The sequence below is a fragment of the Cuculus canorus genome, chromosome 20 (assembly GCF_017976375.1).
Source record: "Cuculus canorus isolate bCucCan1 chromosome 20, bCucCan1.pri, whole genome shotgun sequence".
Classification (NCBI taxonomy): Eukaryota; Metazoa; Chordata; class Aves; order Cuculiformes; family Cuculidae; genus Cuculus; species Cuculus canorus.
Window position 1 is genome coordinate 12,307,409 of NC_071420.1, and position 13,347 is coordinate 12,320,755.

The following is a 13,347-nucleotide window of genomic DNA, read 5'->3' on the forward strand; positions in this document are numbered from 1 at the left end:
GCATCTGGCCCGCTCTCACCCAGGCACCTCTCCACACTGCACCATGCTCAGGTTTTAATTCTGTCTCAGGAAAGCTTCAAGAAAACAGTGCCTGGGATCACATCCCAAGCCACTCGGCTGGAGAAACAGTCTCAACTGCCCTCTGTGCCAACAACACTCGTTTCTTCTCACATGCAACCCAGCTGCACCAGAAGGCTCAGAAATCAAAAGATCATAGAATCACAGAATGGTTTTGGTTGGAAGGGACCTCTAAGCCCACCCAGTCCCACGCCCTGCCATGGGCAGGGACAACTGCCACTGGATCAGGGGCTCCCAGCCCCATCCAACCTGGCCTTCAACACCTCCAGGGATGGGGCAGCCACCACTGCTCTGGGCAACCTGGGCCAGGGCCTCCCCACCCTCACAGCAAAACATTTCTTCCTAAGATCTCATCTCCATCTCCCCTCTTGCAGCTGAAAATCCTTCCCCCTCATCCTATCCCTGCACTCCCTGATCAAGAGCCCCTCCCCAGATTTCCTGGAGCCCCTTTCAGGACTGGAAGCTGCCCCAAGGTCTCCCCACAGCCTTCTCTTCTCCAGGATGAACAACCACAAGACCAAGGCCTGAAGGGTGCTGCCTCCCTTCTCCATCCACCCCAGCTTTCCCAAGTTCTGCTAACAACTCTTCCGAGCCCCCGACTGCAATTGGCTCACACTCACCCTCTGGGTACTGCACAGCAGCAGCACAGCTTCAGCCACGTGCTCTTACGCATACAACTTTTGTTATTCTTTAATATGGGTGCATAAACACACTCATCTGGTATTATTTCAGAAGTCCTAAGGTTTCTGAAGCATCTGCCTCCAACCTGAGGTTGTGATAGACAAGGGAACCGTGCCCTGGGTAAGGGCAACTGGGAGCCAGGCAGGACACCTCTGGCATCCAAACGGGCGCTTGTCTGCAAGGGTCCAAATCCCACCTGGGATTCAACAGAAACAGTGTCTGAAAATGAATGATATTGCTGTGATTCTAGGGGACCATATGCTCTGTAGTGGTCCTGCAACACCACCGGGTTTGATAGCCCCCAGGTGACTCCGATTCCAGCTCTAGCTGTGTCTCCTGTGCTATAAGAACAGGCTGAGAGAGTTGGAGTTGTTCAGCCTGGAGAAAAGAAGGCTCCAGGGAGACCTTAGCACAGCTTCCAGTACTGAAAGGGGCTCCAGAAAAGCTGGGGAGAGACTTTTTACAAGGGTCTGTAGTGATAGGACAAGGGGGAATGGCTTTAAATTGGAAGGGAGAAGATTCAGATTGGACATTATTAAGAAATTCTTCATTATGAGGGTGGGGAGGCCCTGGCCCAGGTTGTCCAGAAAAGTGTGGCTGCCCCATCCCTGGAGGTGTTCAAGGTTAGGTTGGATGAGTTTTTTTTCCCCTTGATCCAGTGGGAGGTGTTGAACTTGGGAGATTGGAACTGGATGGACTTTAAGGTCCCTTCCAACCCAAACCATTCTATGATTCTGTCATTCTCCTCAGCATGGAAACCCCCAGGCTTGCTCCACAGGTTCTGCTGACCTCAGACCAGAGTCCACACCATCAGCATCTATACACAAGATTTCTAGGAGAACTCATTTTCTCCAAGGGTTGTTTTATTCTATGGGAATAAAATGAAGCATTTTTTAGTTACCCACATAAACATGGAGGTGAAAGAGCTACAACAGTCTGAGAGGACAACACGGCATCGAGTTTCCTCTTCTTGACTCACCCACACCAAGCCCATTTCCCTAGCTGCCATCCCAAATCCAGACACACCGATGAGAGGAAGACCCTGTGCCAGGGTCTGCAGCACCCACAGCGATGCCCAACCCCCTGAAATAAGGCTAGAAACACCTGTCTCTGCTGAGCACTCCTCCCTGCTCCCGGGGAAACTCAGCTCCTCTCCAAAACTCACCATAATTGCCCCATTGGCAAGCAAAGTACACAACCCGCCCTCTGCAGGGAGACGTCTCTAAATCAGTGATGAACATCATCTTGGGGTTCCTACCCACAAGCTGCAGGAAGACAGATGACCACAAAAAGAGAAGAAAGCCCTTGAGAGTTGTTATTAATAAGTTCAGAGCTCACTTTCGATTACATGTTCAGCTTAAGTCTCTGGTGTTTTGCTGAGTGTCATCACCCAACGGTCAGCCTTGCCAGCTCCTGCGAAAGTGCTGGGTTTGTGGGCAGTTTCTTGGGATGGTATGTCATGATGGCAGCCTGGACATCTCCCTTCTCTCTGCAACCGCAAAGAGGAATCCTCTCAGGGCTTCATGTTGTCACTGCTGCTTTTCCCAACCAGGCACTGAACTCCAAAACCTGCCCTTCATGAAGTTTTACCACTCCAATACAAGCAACACCTAATCTGGCCTTTAGCAAGTCCCCTTTCCCACCTCAAGCCCCCAGATCTCTGGTTTAAAACTGTTGCATTGGAGCCTCTGGTCTTCGATTTCTAGGTATCTATAGCCTTCAAAAATGTTCTGCCCTTCAGCAGCAGGAAATCATGCAGAGGGGTGGCCTGGCACATTGCTCGCTAATAAACCCATCTCGAGCACCGCGGGCAGGACAGCAAGTTCAGGTGAACAGCGCTGCTGCCATCTCCACTTTCAGCCAGGAGCCGAATGGTTTCTAAACCCAGTACTGCCCGCCCAAAGGCGCTCTCAGAAAGGGAAATCCCCAGCCGATCGATAAAAGGAAAGAGAAGGCAATGCGATATATATAGCAAGCTCCCTGCTTATCTAGCAGCGAGAGCAGCACAAACTCACAGGCACTCTCCCTGCTCCACTGCTGGCTTCCAGTGGGGCTGGGCACGGAGACAGCCACGCAGACAACCACGCAGCAGGCTCAGCGCCGAGAGGAGCCAGAGGGTTCACACTCATCTGCTGCGATTCACAAAGGTGGGTTTAGTGCTAGGAGCAGAGCCTGGGATTTCTTATTTTAACATTAAGCTCATCAAGGATCAAATTCCTACCTCTGAAGGGTTTAGGACAAAAATGAAATGCATCAGTCTAACTGCATCCCCACAAAGCCAGATTTCAATAGGCAATGAGGTGTTTGTCACCTTTGCTCAAACACAAGAGTCCCGTCTCTCCTGCCAGCACAGCTGGAAGCCCATGGCAACCTCCTCCAGTGCCATGATTCCAATTTCTTCTGAAACCACTGCTTGTGCTCAGGCTGTGCTTGGCCTGTGGCCCCCAGAGCAGCTGTGCTGCACCCCGAGCACTGGCTGGCATTGCAGAGATGAGTGAGCGGTTTAGGGAGAGCCTGGCCCCGGCAGAACCGGCTGAGGATCTGCTGCCGGCTCCTGCAGCTCTGGGGTTCCAGCTGCATATGTGGCAATGCACTGGCGAAAGAGAGGGGACTCCGGTGTTCCAGCAAAGGTGACAAACGCCCCATTGTCTTTGAAACATTGGCTTTGTGGAATGCATCTGGAAGAGGGGAGCCCAGCACCTTTGGATGCCGGACAAGATGATCCAAGACACAGACAGTTTTTTTAGCGTCCCACTGTTGCTCCAGCAACCACCCTTTGCTCTGTGCTTTCTGGGGGCAGGAGGCAGTGGGAGCAGCAGCTCAGTGTCCACAGCCCTGGTGCAGTGGGGTCCCACTGCCCAGGGACCTCCTGCAGATGAGCCATGTGCTTGCTTCGGTGTTGGTTTCCACTGCTTCGTCATTCACAAAACATGCTGAAATGTGACTTCCTCTTCCTCCGAGGACCAGACCTACAGAACCTCTTCTGAGGAATCCAAATAACTTCTGCCTGTAACTCCTGCCTGTGTTTCAATAACAGAAGGCCAGGCTCTGGTTCCTCTCATACTCCTGGAGATTCCTCTAGTAGGAACACCTAATGGAGAGGGAAAGATACAGCAGGAGAGGGAGCTTCACTTCTCATCCACTCTGTCTTTTAACATAAAAGCCCCATTAGCCCATTTTACAGGACTGAAACACTTCCTCTTTCACCTCCTTTAGCAACAGCCAGGAAAGCTCTGCCTGCTGTTTCCTAACAAGGTCATTCCAAGATCCGCACAGAACTTCTGCATCCAACAGCTTTACATTAACACATAACCGCAATTTACTGTCCTTGCTGAACAAAACAGGCTGCATTTTCGATCATCGTAACCAGTATCCCTCTTTCCAATGGAAGCACAAAGAACAGACAGAAAGGTAGAATCATAGAATGGTTTGAGATGGAAGGGACCTTAAAGACCATCTAATTCCAACTCTCCTACCATGGGCAGGGATACCTCCCACTGGATCAGGCTGCTCGAAGCCTCATCCGACCTGGCCTTGAACACCTCTAGGGATGGGGCAGTCACAGCTTTCTCAGGCAACCTTGGTCAGTTCCTCACCACCCTCATTGTGAAGAATTTCCTCCTTAGGTCTAGTCTAAATCTGTCCCTCTCCAATTTAAAGCCATTCTCCCTCACCCTATCACTCCACGCCTTTCTAAGAAGTCCCTCCCCAGCTTTCTTGTAGCCCCCTCCAGGTGCTGGAAGCTTCTATAAGGTCTCTCTGGAGCCTCCTCTTCTCCAGGCTGAAAAACCCCAACTTGCTCAGCCTGCCTTCGTATGGGAGGTGGTCCAGTCCTCAGATCATCTTTGTAGCCTCCTCTGGACCTGTTCCAACAGTTCTGTATCCTTCTTATGTTGGAGATTCCAGAACTGGACACAATACTCCAGGTGGGGTCTTACAAGAGAGGAACAGAGGGGCAGAATCCCCTCCCTTGCCCTGCTGGCCAAACTTCTTTTGATGCAGCCCAAGACACAGTCGGTTTCTGGGCTGCAAGTGTGCATTGCCAGCTTATGTTGAGCTTCTCATCAACCAGCACTGACGTCCTTCTCCGCAGGGCTGCTCTCATTCACATCATCCCCCATCCTATATTGAAAACGCCAGGAGAGGCAACACTCCCCAGTGTGCAGAACTCACAGCCTGAATGGATTAGCATTTATAACCTGCGGAGAGGGGAGTGAGCAAAAACAAAGCCAATATGGCCAGATCTTGTGCCAGCCCAAGGAGTGCAAAGGACAGGTGCAAGGGGTGTGAGTCACTCACTCGCTGTCACTCACCAGCCCTGGCATCCAGTCTCCCTGAGGATCCCATCCAGTTTGTGCTGGCTGCTTGCCGGTAGCACAGCATTCCCTCCGCACCTTGCAGCAGCCGTCTGCCATGAGTCCCCAGGCTGCCCCAAAACTGCATGGTGCCTTGGATGCCGGAGGCCACCGGCTCCACTAAGAGTCGGTAGCGTGAGTCAGCCCCGGGCACAAGAATGGATTCTCCAGACACGTGCACATCTGTCTATTTGGATCTTGTGATCATTTATTCACCTTCGAGTACTGCAGGGGCTGCCCCGCAGGCCCCATTCCTCTCTCAGCCTGAGGCAACTCCATTAATAACCACTTCCCCCGCCAAGTCTCATTGTCACCTTTGGGAAGCACGAAAGCCTAGCTCTACGTGCCACCCCCCTGCTGTCCTGCTGTCAACAGAAAGAGAGCATCGGCTCCCTCAGGGCAGGCAACTCACAGCATCCCAGCATCACACAAACACAGAGACATCATCACTTAGCAGTTAAGGAAAAGAGTAATTCTGCCTAGGTCACCTCTCCAAAAGACACCGCCTGCCCTGTACTCCTACTTAGAATTCTCACCAGGCCCTGCAGACACCCACGAGAAGGCTCACAGCTGCCCAGCTGAGGAGCAAAAATGAAGCTGTCACAGCTTCAGGCTAACATGAGCAGAAGGACTTGAGGAAAGCTGCGAGGTGATGCTTCTCCTACAGGCACAGCAGGCCTGACACTGCCCTGGAAGTGGCGCGATCCAGCAGAGCCAGGGAAAACTCTGGGCCCTGCCCTCGGTCCCCTCAGGGATTTCTGGACGTGCCCCCAGCACCTTGGAGTCTCCCGCCACATCCCATCCCTCACCGCAGGGCTTCCAGCGAAACAGTTCTGTATTTCTGCCCTTTAGTTAGAACCGCCACCATGATGACGTGCCACAGGCTGAAAACCCCTGGGAAAACAGGGACTTCACAGACCAAACCAGCACTTCTCCGCTGAAACCAATGCACTTTCTCTTCCCATCAGCAGCTAAAGCCAAACATGAAAATGTATTTCTCACCTTCCTGAGTTATTTGCCACAAAGCCCTTAGTAGGAGGACTTACCCGAGTAAGGATAGCGCAGGAGCTGGGGGAGGGACAGAACAGATACACAGTGCTGAGTTAGCTCAGGGACGATAAAACTCCATAAACTGAGCGATAAAACTACTTCAGAAAGGTCCTGTTACTGCACGAGCCCCAGCACCAGCCCACACTGGCATCAGTACCAAAATCTACCATCATTTGGTTACCAGGTCCATCAGCTCTTCTTTGCAAGAGCCATGCTGACCTCAGCTCCGTCCTCTCCCTGGACACAGGGTTCCTTCCTCTCCCTGCAAAAGGGAACGAGGCAGCAGGCAGAGCCCCCAGCGCCTGGGAACGAGGTCCACAGATGCAGGAGTTCCTTTGCTGCCAGCAAGATGAGACTTCTCTTTCCACAGGTCCCTCCATACCCACAGTTATTTGCTGTGTTTGCATCCATACTCATGGCTGCCGGCTATCACCAGGGAGCTGGAAAAGGTGTGCAAAAGCCAGGGCCACTGGGAGCTTTCCTCCCCTAGAGCAGTGGCCTCTTTGTCAGCTGCTTGTACAGGGCACGGATATGAGAAATGCAAGCACTATCTCCCCTGACAGAGAACTATTAAGCGTTAGCACTTCCAGAAGCACAAGATCTCCCCACCACCCCAGGCAGGTAACAGCCTTGTGCAGGCGAGATGTTCCCAGAGGACAGAGAAGAACCAGGCCCACTGTCCAGAAGCATAAAGAATTCATGCATACAGAAAGAAGAGCCGATACTCCAGACACAGGAGCAGAAGTTGATCACCCTGCAGGGATCCCAGTCACCCCACTGTGCTACTGGGAGTGAGGGGATGGCAGACAGGGGCAGGCACTCATCACACCAGAACTCAGCAGCAGCTTCCCAGGACACGAGGGCCTCAGCTTTAGAAAGAAAACAGCACTGAGCTCTAGCCTTAAGGAAAAGAACTCCTATATACACAGGGCTTGAAAGCAGCGGGCAGTGGCAAACACTGGAGTCACCCCACTTGCCACATTGGAGAGGGAACAAGGGGCAGATATGGTGCAGGGATGCTGGCAGCAGGGCTCCAGAACACAAACTGTGCTTCTGCATGGCCAGAGGAAGCTTTAACCCCCAGGTCATTGGCACAGCTGGGACACAGTCTTAAGACTCTCTACGGACCACTGGGAATGCTGTGTCTGCTACTTTAAAACACCCCTGATGCTTCCAGAGGAGCTCATCAAACCTCACTTCACTGTGCATCTCCCCAGGAGACCTCCGACCCGCTGCAGCTGTTCTTCCCTCCAGACACCACCTCCTGCCCCACTGCACGCATCTAACCGCCACTTTGCCAGCTGTTGGCCTGCAGACTCAACCCCTCCAACCCAAGCCTGGCCTTCAGGGCAGCACCAGCTTTTCGGGTTGCATCCAGATGCCATACACTAGTTCCAAGACATTGAGCAAGAATGAAGCATTTTGGCCTTTGAGGAATTCAGCCTGTGGTTTGGGAAGGGAGGCAGGAGAGCCTTCAGCAGTGGGGCAGCTGCAGCCCTGGCCCGGGGGAGACAGGAGGGGCTGCACAGCCTGGCCAGAAAGCAGCAGCAAGAACAAGCCCAAATAACTGACTGGGGCGAGAAGCAATCACTCTAGGGCTCCTCATGTCCTCCTAAACCTACAAATAAACAGCCTGGGCTGCAAGCAGCCCTGTAAATGAGGGTGCTGCCAGCAGTACCTGAGAAAGCAGAGGCACCGACACACACCACCAGGCTGGCAGCCAGCCACGCTCTCTGCACAATCCTCGGTGTGATGCTCCCAAAGCGGGGTGCAGTCACCTCATCTACAAGATCCTGAACAGGACAACGGCTTCTCTCATGCATGTTAAAGCAGTGACACAGCATTCTACCTGGCTGCGACACATTGTGCGCTGGTGGTACCGAGTGCGACGTGCCAGCAAAGCACCGATGGCTCTGAAACATCTCTGAACAAATGCATTGTGAGTCCTGGCAGCACAGCTGGAACAGCAGGGGCAACAGAATGGATTTATGCTGGATTGCCACAAGGCACACATCCACTTAGAGAAAGCCCGCTACTTCAGCAAGTTTCTAGAATAAAACAAAGCAACAAAACCCTCTGAAGCTTCCAGAGAGAACAATGGGAACTGCACCCTCGCTTGGAGCAGCCCTCAGCTTCAGTGGAGGCCAACGGAGACCCTGGCAGAGTCCAAGCTATTGAGCTGCCTGTAAAGCAGAAACACTTTGAGGGTCCTTACCATAAAGCTGTCACTCGCAAGCAGTGCCATGTCCAAGCACGTTCTGCCAGAGCAAACACTTCCACAATATCATTTTGCAGCGAAGAACTGGTCAGGTTGGAAAAGGAACAACAACTCCACTTTCTAGCCAGTGCTGTCCCAACCATGGAAGGGAAAAAAGCCGAGCTCTGGAGCACACCCTGCCGGGAATGTGGGCTTAAGTTCAGATCCAAGACTTTGCCCCCGAGTAGATAAGTTATAAGCCGTGTCTCCCTCTGCCTCCTGCCAGGACTTCTCCAGGGAGGGTTGGAGCTGACGGTGGGCAGCAGCTGTATCCAGAGTCACCAGATTCAGCTTCCGAGACCACTTGGTCTCAGACAGAGGTGCCCAATCTGTACTCTGCAACCAGCAGGACCCCATTCCTCGCTAAATCTGTTCCCAAGGCCAAGACAAAACCCAGTCCCCATTGCCATCCCACCCACAAATGCTGTGCCCCATAGCGTGAGCCAATGCAATCCTCACCCTTGCAAGAGACAGTGTAGTTATTTTTCCCCCAGGACAACAAATACTGGCAAAAGCAGAACCATATTGTGCGTGCCCAGGAGAGCCAGCCTTCCTGGGGCTCACAGTGCAAGAGGGCAGCGCTGCCAAACGCGCTGCTGGGCAAACACTCCTCCTAGAAGATAAACCACACAATCCAGGAGGGAAGAGAGATTGGTGTTCCTCTAGATCAGAGATCGGAAGGAGGCACCTACAAATTCACACAACAAAAAGGGAAGTCTCTAAGGCTGGTACAGTGACTAATGTCGAAACAGAACATACAGACCCATAACTTGCTTGGGATCAGCCCTTCAAAGGCCTCTCCCTCCAGGAGAAGAGATTTATGAGCATTTCTCAGCCAAGAAAGAGCAAAAAAAAAAAATCAAAATGGAAAGTAACAGCAAAGTCCTGCCCACTGCCAAGAGCAGGAACTGCCTGTTCCGCTTTGTTGTTGTCCTGTCCGTTAACTTTATCTCCCTCGGAAAGGGAAAACGCTGCATCCCATCTACCACACAGATCACTCGGGTCTGCAGAGACACTGCAAAGCCAACCCCATGCAAATCATTCCCATGATCCAATCCCCATTCGCAGCATCCTGGGGAAGGAGCCCCTCCGGCTCCGAGGCAAAGCATGGTAGAGGGAGAGAATGGAGGCTGCATGGCAGCACCTGCACGTGAGGAAAGCTGAGCACAAATCCAGCAGGAGAGCCGGGAGCTGTACTGGGGGGAGTCTGGATAGACCTTCACAGGCATCAAACCATCCCAGTGGCCATCAGATCAACCAAACCAGAGATAAATAAAGCAAAGCTGGATGCGAATGGATGCCAGATAAGGAGACGTGTCTGTGCTCACCTCAGAAAGGACTCCACGACCTCAGGGCTGCCCAGTACCATCACATATGCTCCAGCACCAGCATGGGCTCATTCCAAATGGGATTCGACCACTGAACGTGCTTCAGTTTCATTTGAGCCCACATTCCCAGTTAAAAGAGCCAATTTCCCAGTATATGCAGCAGCACAGCCTGTTGTTGCTGCTGGAGCCTCCAAATCACCCTAAAGCTCTGTCTGCAGAGCTAAAGCACCTCACAGCAGGGCAGCTTCCTTCCTCACAAAAACTCATCACTATGACAGAAAGTATGCCTGATTTCCTTGGATTTGGTTCTGGGCCACGAGGTGTGGATGCGGTTGTGGCTGTTGCAAAGGCAGAGAGCAAGGCAGCAGCCAAACACTAGGCCCAAACAGGCATTTGCTATTTATAAACCCATCACCTGATCCCTCCCAAGGGAAATCCTATCCTTTCGGGCCACGAAGAGCTCTCGGAACTGCACAGGCTCCACTAGGGAGGAACAGAGGGAAGCAATTATATCAGTGAGGAGCTCCCTCACAGTGCCCGGACAAAATGCCTCTCTGCTCCGTAACAGCGCAGGCACCCTCCTGGCAGGCACGCCAGGGATTAGAGCGGGGATTACTCTGTTACACTGATTTGCTAAGAGCAAAGTAATTTTTCAAATAGCTCTCCTCTCCATTCACCGTTATCTAAAATGGGATCTGTCTCTGCAAATGTTGTTTCCCTGCAGCAGCGACAGAGGAGTCTCGCAAAAAAAAAAACCCTGCACGGAAATCCAGAAACACAGCAACAAGCAGGAAGCTGTGCCTGGATGGAGCTGCCTCGGAGGGTGGGCGAGCAAGGGTGGCAGAGAAAGGTATGAACTTACATCACTGCTTGCTCGCTGTTAATTCCCAGTGAGCGTTCCTCTCCTGGGAAGCTGAACATGATGTGCAAGCACACAGCACTGCTTTATTTTTCTCCTGCTCACGTCTCTCCCTGATCAAAACAACCTGCACTGGGCTCCACCGCTCCATGTTCTTGTTACGCCATGCTCAGTCACCTCCAACGCAACTGCACACACGCTTCCAATGCAGCCACACACCTGAGAAACAGCTCCTTTTCTCTCAAACCTCCCTTTTAGTCACTTCCCACAACACTACCAAGAACAACTCTCTCCCTCGGCTGGCAGCAGCCTCTGCGGATGAGCTGCGGTCAGAGCTGGAGTGGAGACAGCTCTGCCTCAGACCATATCAGATGAAAGCAGCATCTCGTGGAGGAGGCATCCACCTCTTGGAGCAATCCTGACCAAGAGGGTGTGCAGGAGCCATCCAGGCCTGGTGCCTGCCTTCAGGTATGTGAAGCTCAGCGAGACACAGCCCACCGGTAGCGGAAATCGCAGTGCACAGCATCTCCATCACTCCCACCAGTGCCAGGACAAGGGTCACTTTGGAAAAAAAAACCATGGGAGCAAGAAACAAAAGCAAGCCAACACATATTTGGGTAGAACGAGATAACAATAAATGCCAGCACAGTGGCATTTTCTCTATCATGGTAAGATCAAGTCCTAGAGCTTCCCAAAATGTTTTTTCCTCATCAAGAACCTGAGAGCTGAGCGACACAGCTGACATAGCAGCAGGGCAGGAAGGACACTGCTGCTACACTGACAGCATCAACACCACTGAGGAGATTTCCCTCTTCAAGCTCCCTCAGAAAAAATAACTCAGTGCCAGCGTAAACAGAGCTCTGCGACCACAGCAAAGGAAAGGGGAAACCAAACCTTCCCAGAATTAGTAAGAAAAATTTGTGAATTTATCTCCCAGTCTTCATCCCAATTGGTTTACTTCATCTCCCAGTGAATACCCCGAAAGATGCTATGGTCGCCTTACAGACTCCTGAGCAGAGCCAACCACAGGATTCCTGGGCTGACAGCTGACCTGCAACACTTGCCATTGCTTTTATCAAAAAAAAAAAAAAAAAGGAAGTATTGAGGATTGATGTAAAAGCTGCCAGCAAATACAAAGTCATCCCTGGCATTTGGAAAGTTTGTTCTCTTGCTTCATTCTCTATCATTTAAAGATATATCCTTTGGTTTCTACGCACATGCTCAAGTACCTCCTACAGCTACGCCGGAACCCCACAGTCCAACTCCATCCTCTGCAAGTCCTCTGCAAATTATCTCATCGAAGGATGCAGATGGAATACTAGCCACCACACAACAGCTTTTTCCACCTTTAATCCCGCCCCCATACATCACCTCCGAACTCTGCCCACTTTGCACCACACATGGGCAACAAACCCAGGTGCAGTAGAACCTGCATCAGTGAGAGCTGAGCTACTGCACTGTCTCCTTCTCCACAGTGCAGTGAAGTCCCAAACACCACCTCCAGCCCTGCTCTGTGTTCAGCAGAGTCACGAACACACGAACATCCTGCTCCCGAGGACAGGCCTCACTCCTTCCCTCCTTGTGTCACTCTTTGTCAAGGACTTGGTCTGAGAAGGTTGTTTTCTCTGCCGATATCTGCCTGGCCTTGCCAAAAGTCTAGTGCCAAGCCAGTCTGACCACAGTATCGCATCCCAATCCCTCATTCCCTGCTCAGCACCCCGCATGGACGGTGTGCTCCATCAGCTGTACCTGTAAGCCTTCTTCGGGCCACCCACAAAATCAGCAGCAGGACCTTCATGAGGCTGTTAAAGTGGAATCATGGAATGGTTTGGATTGTAAGGGACCTCAAAATCTCACCCTTTGCCATGGGCAGGGACACCTCCCACTGGATCAGGGGCTCCAAGCCCCATCCAACCCAGCCTGGAACCCCTCCAGGGATGGGGCAGCCACCACCGCTCGGGGCACCCTGGGCCAGGGCCTCCCCACCCTCATCTTAATTTCTTCTTAACGTCTAACCTAAACCATATTTTCTCATTTAAAGCCCCTCCTTCGCCCTGCCCCTGCCCCCCCGATCCAGCGCCCCCCTCAGCTCTCCCGCTGCCCCTCTCGCACCAGGAGCTGCTCCGAGGTCTCCCCGCAGGCCTCTCCTCCCAGATCGCACAGCCCCCGCCCCGGGCGGTTCGCGGCCCACTGCCCCCGGGGCTCCCCCAGCCCCGCTGCCCAGAGGTCCCGGTCCCCGCCTTCTCCTCGGGGGGTGCCCGAGCGGCGGCCGCTGCGCGGGGGCTCCCACACCGGCGGAAACCAGCGGCTCCGGCCTTCAACACCGGCACCGCGGCGGCACTGGAAGAGCCTGACCCTTCCCCGGCCCCAGAACCGGCACCGGGTGGAACCGACGCCTGCCCCGCCGCAACCGGCCCGGCCCCTTCCCCAAGCAGAACTGGCAGCTGCGAAACCACCGCATTGGGACCTGCCCGTTTCTCGCCGCCGCCGGAACCGGCGGCAGCGATGCCGGCCCCTTCCCCCGGTCCCGGTCCCACCTGGCCAACGCCGCCGCGTGCCGCTGCCGCCCTGCCCCCCCCACGCGCGCCGCAGCCAATGAGAGCGTCGGGCGAGGCCCCGCCCAGCGCCGGTCCTCGACCCGCGGCCAATCGCGGCGCGGCGGGGGCGGGGCCAGAGCGCGACGACCAATGAGAAATCACAGCGCGTCCCGCTGCAGCCAATCAGCGCCGGTGCGGCCCT

At 53.4% G+C, this 13,347-nt stretch overlaps 1 protein-coding gene across 3 annotated transcripts in view; it reads right to left on the bottom strand.

The window, feature by feature from the left end:
- The window catches only part of MTMR4 (myotubularin related protein 4), a 60,238-nt gene extending 47,021 nt beyond the window's left edge, over positions 1-13,217 (bottom strand). The window contains exon 1 of one of the 3 annotated variants that reach the window (XM_054084681.1): positions 13,146-13,217. The gene's annotated coding sequence lies outside the window, so the exon portion shown is untranslated. Of the gene's footprint in view, positions 1-8,379; positions 8,592-12,357; positions 12,566-13,145 lie in introns of those variants that run through there. The other 2 variants (XM_054084682.1, XM_054084683.1) reach the window with 2 other exon arrangements.
- Between the last annotated feature and the right edge of the window lie 130 nt (positions 13,218-13,347).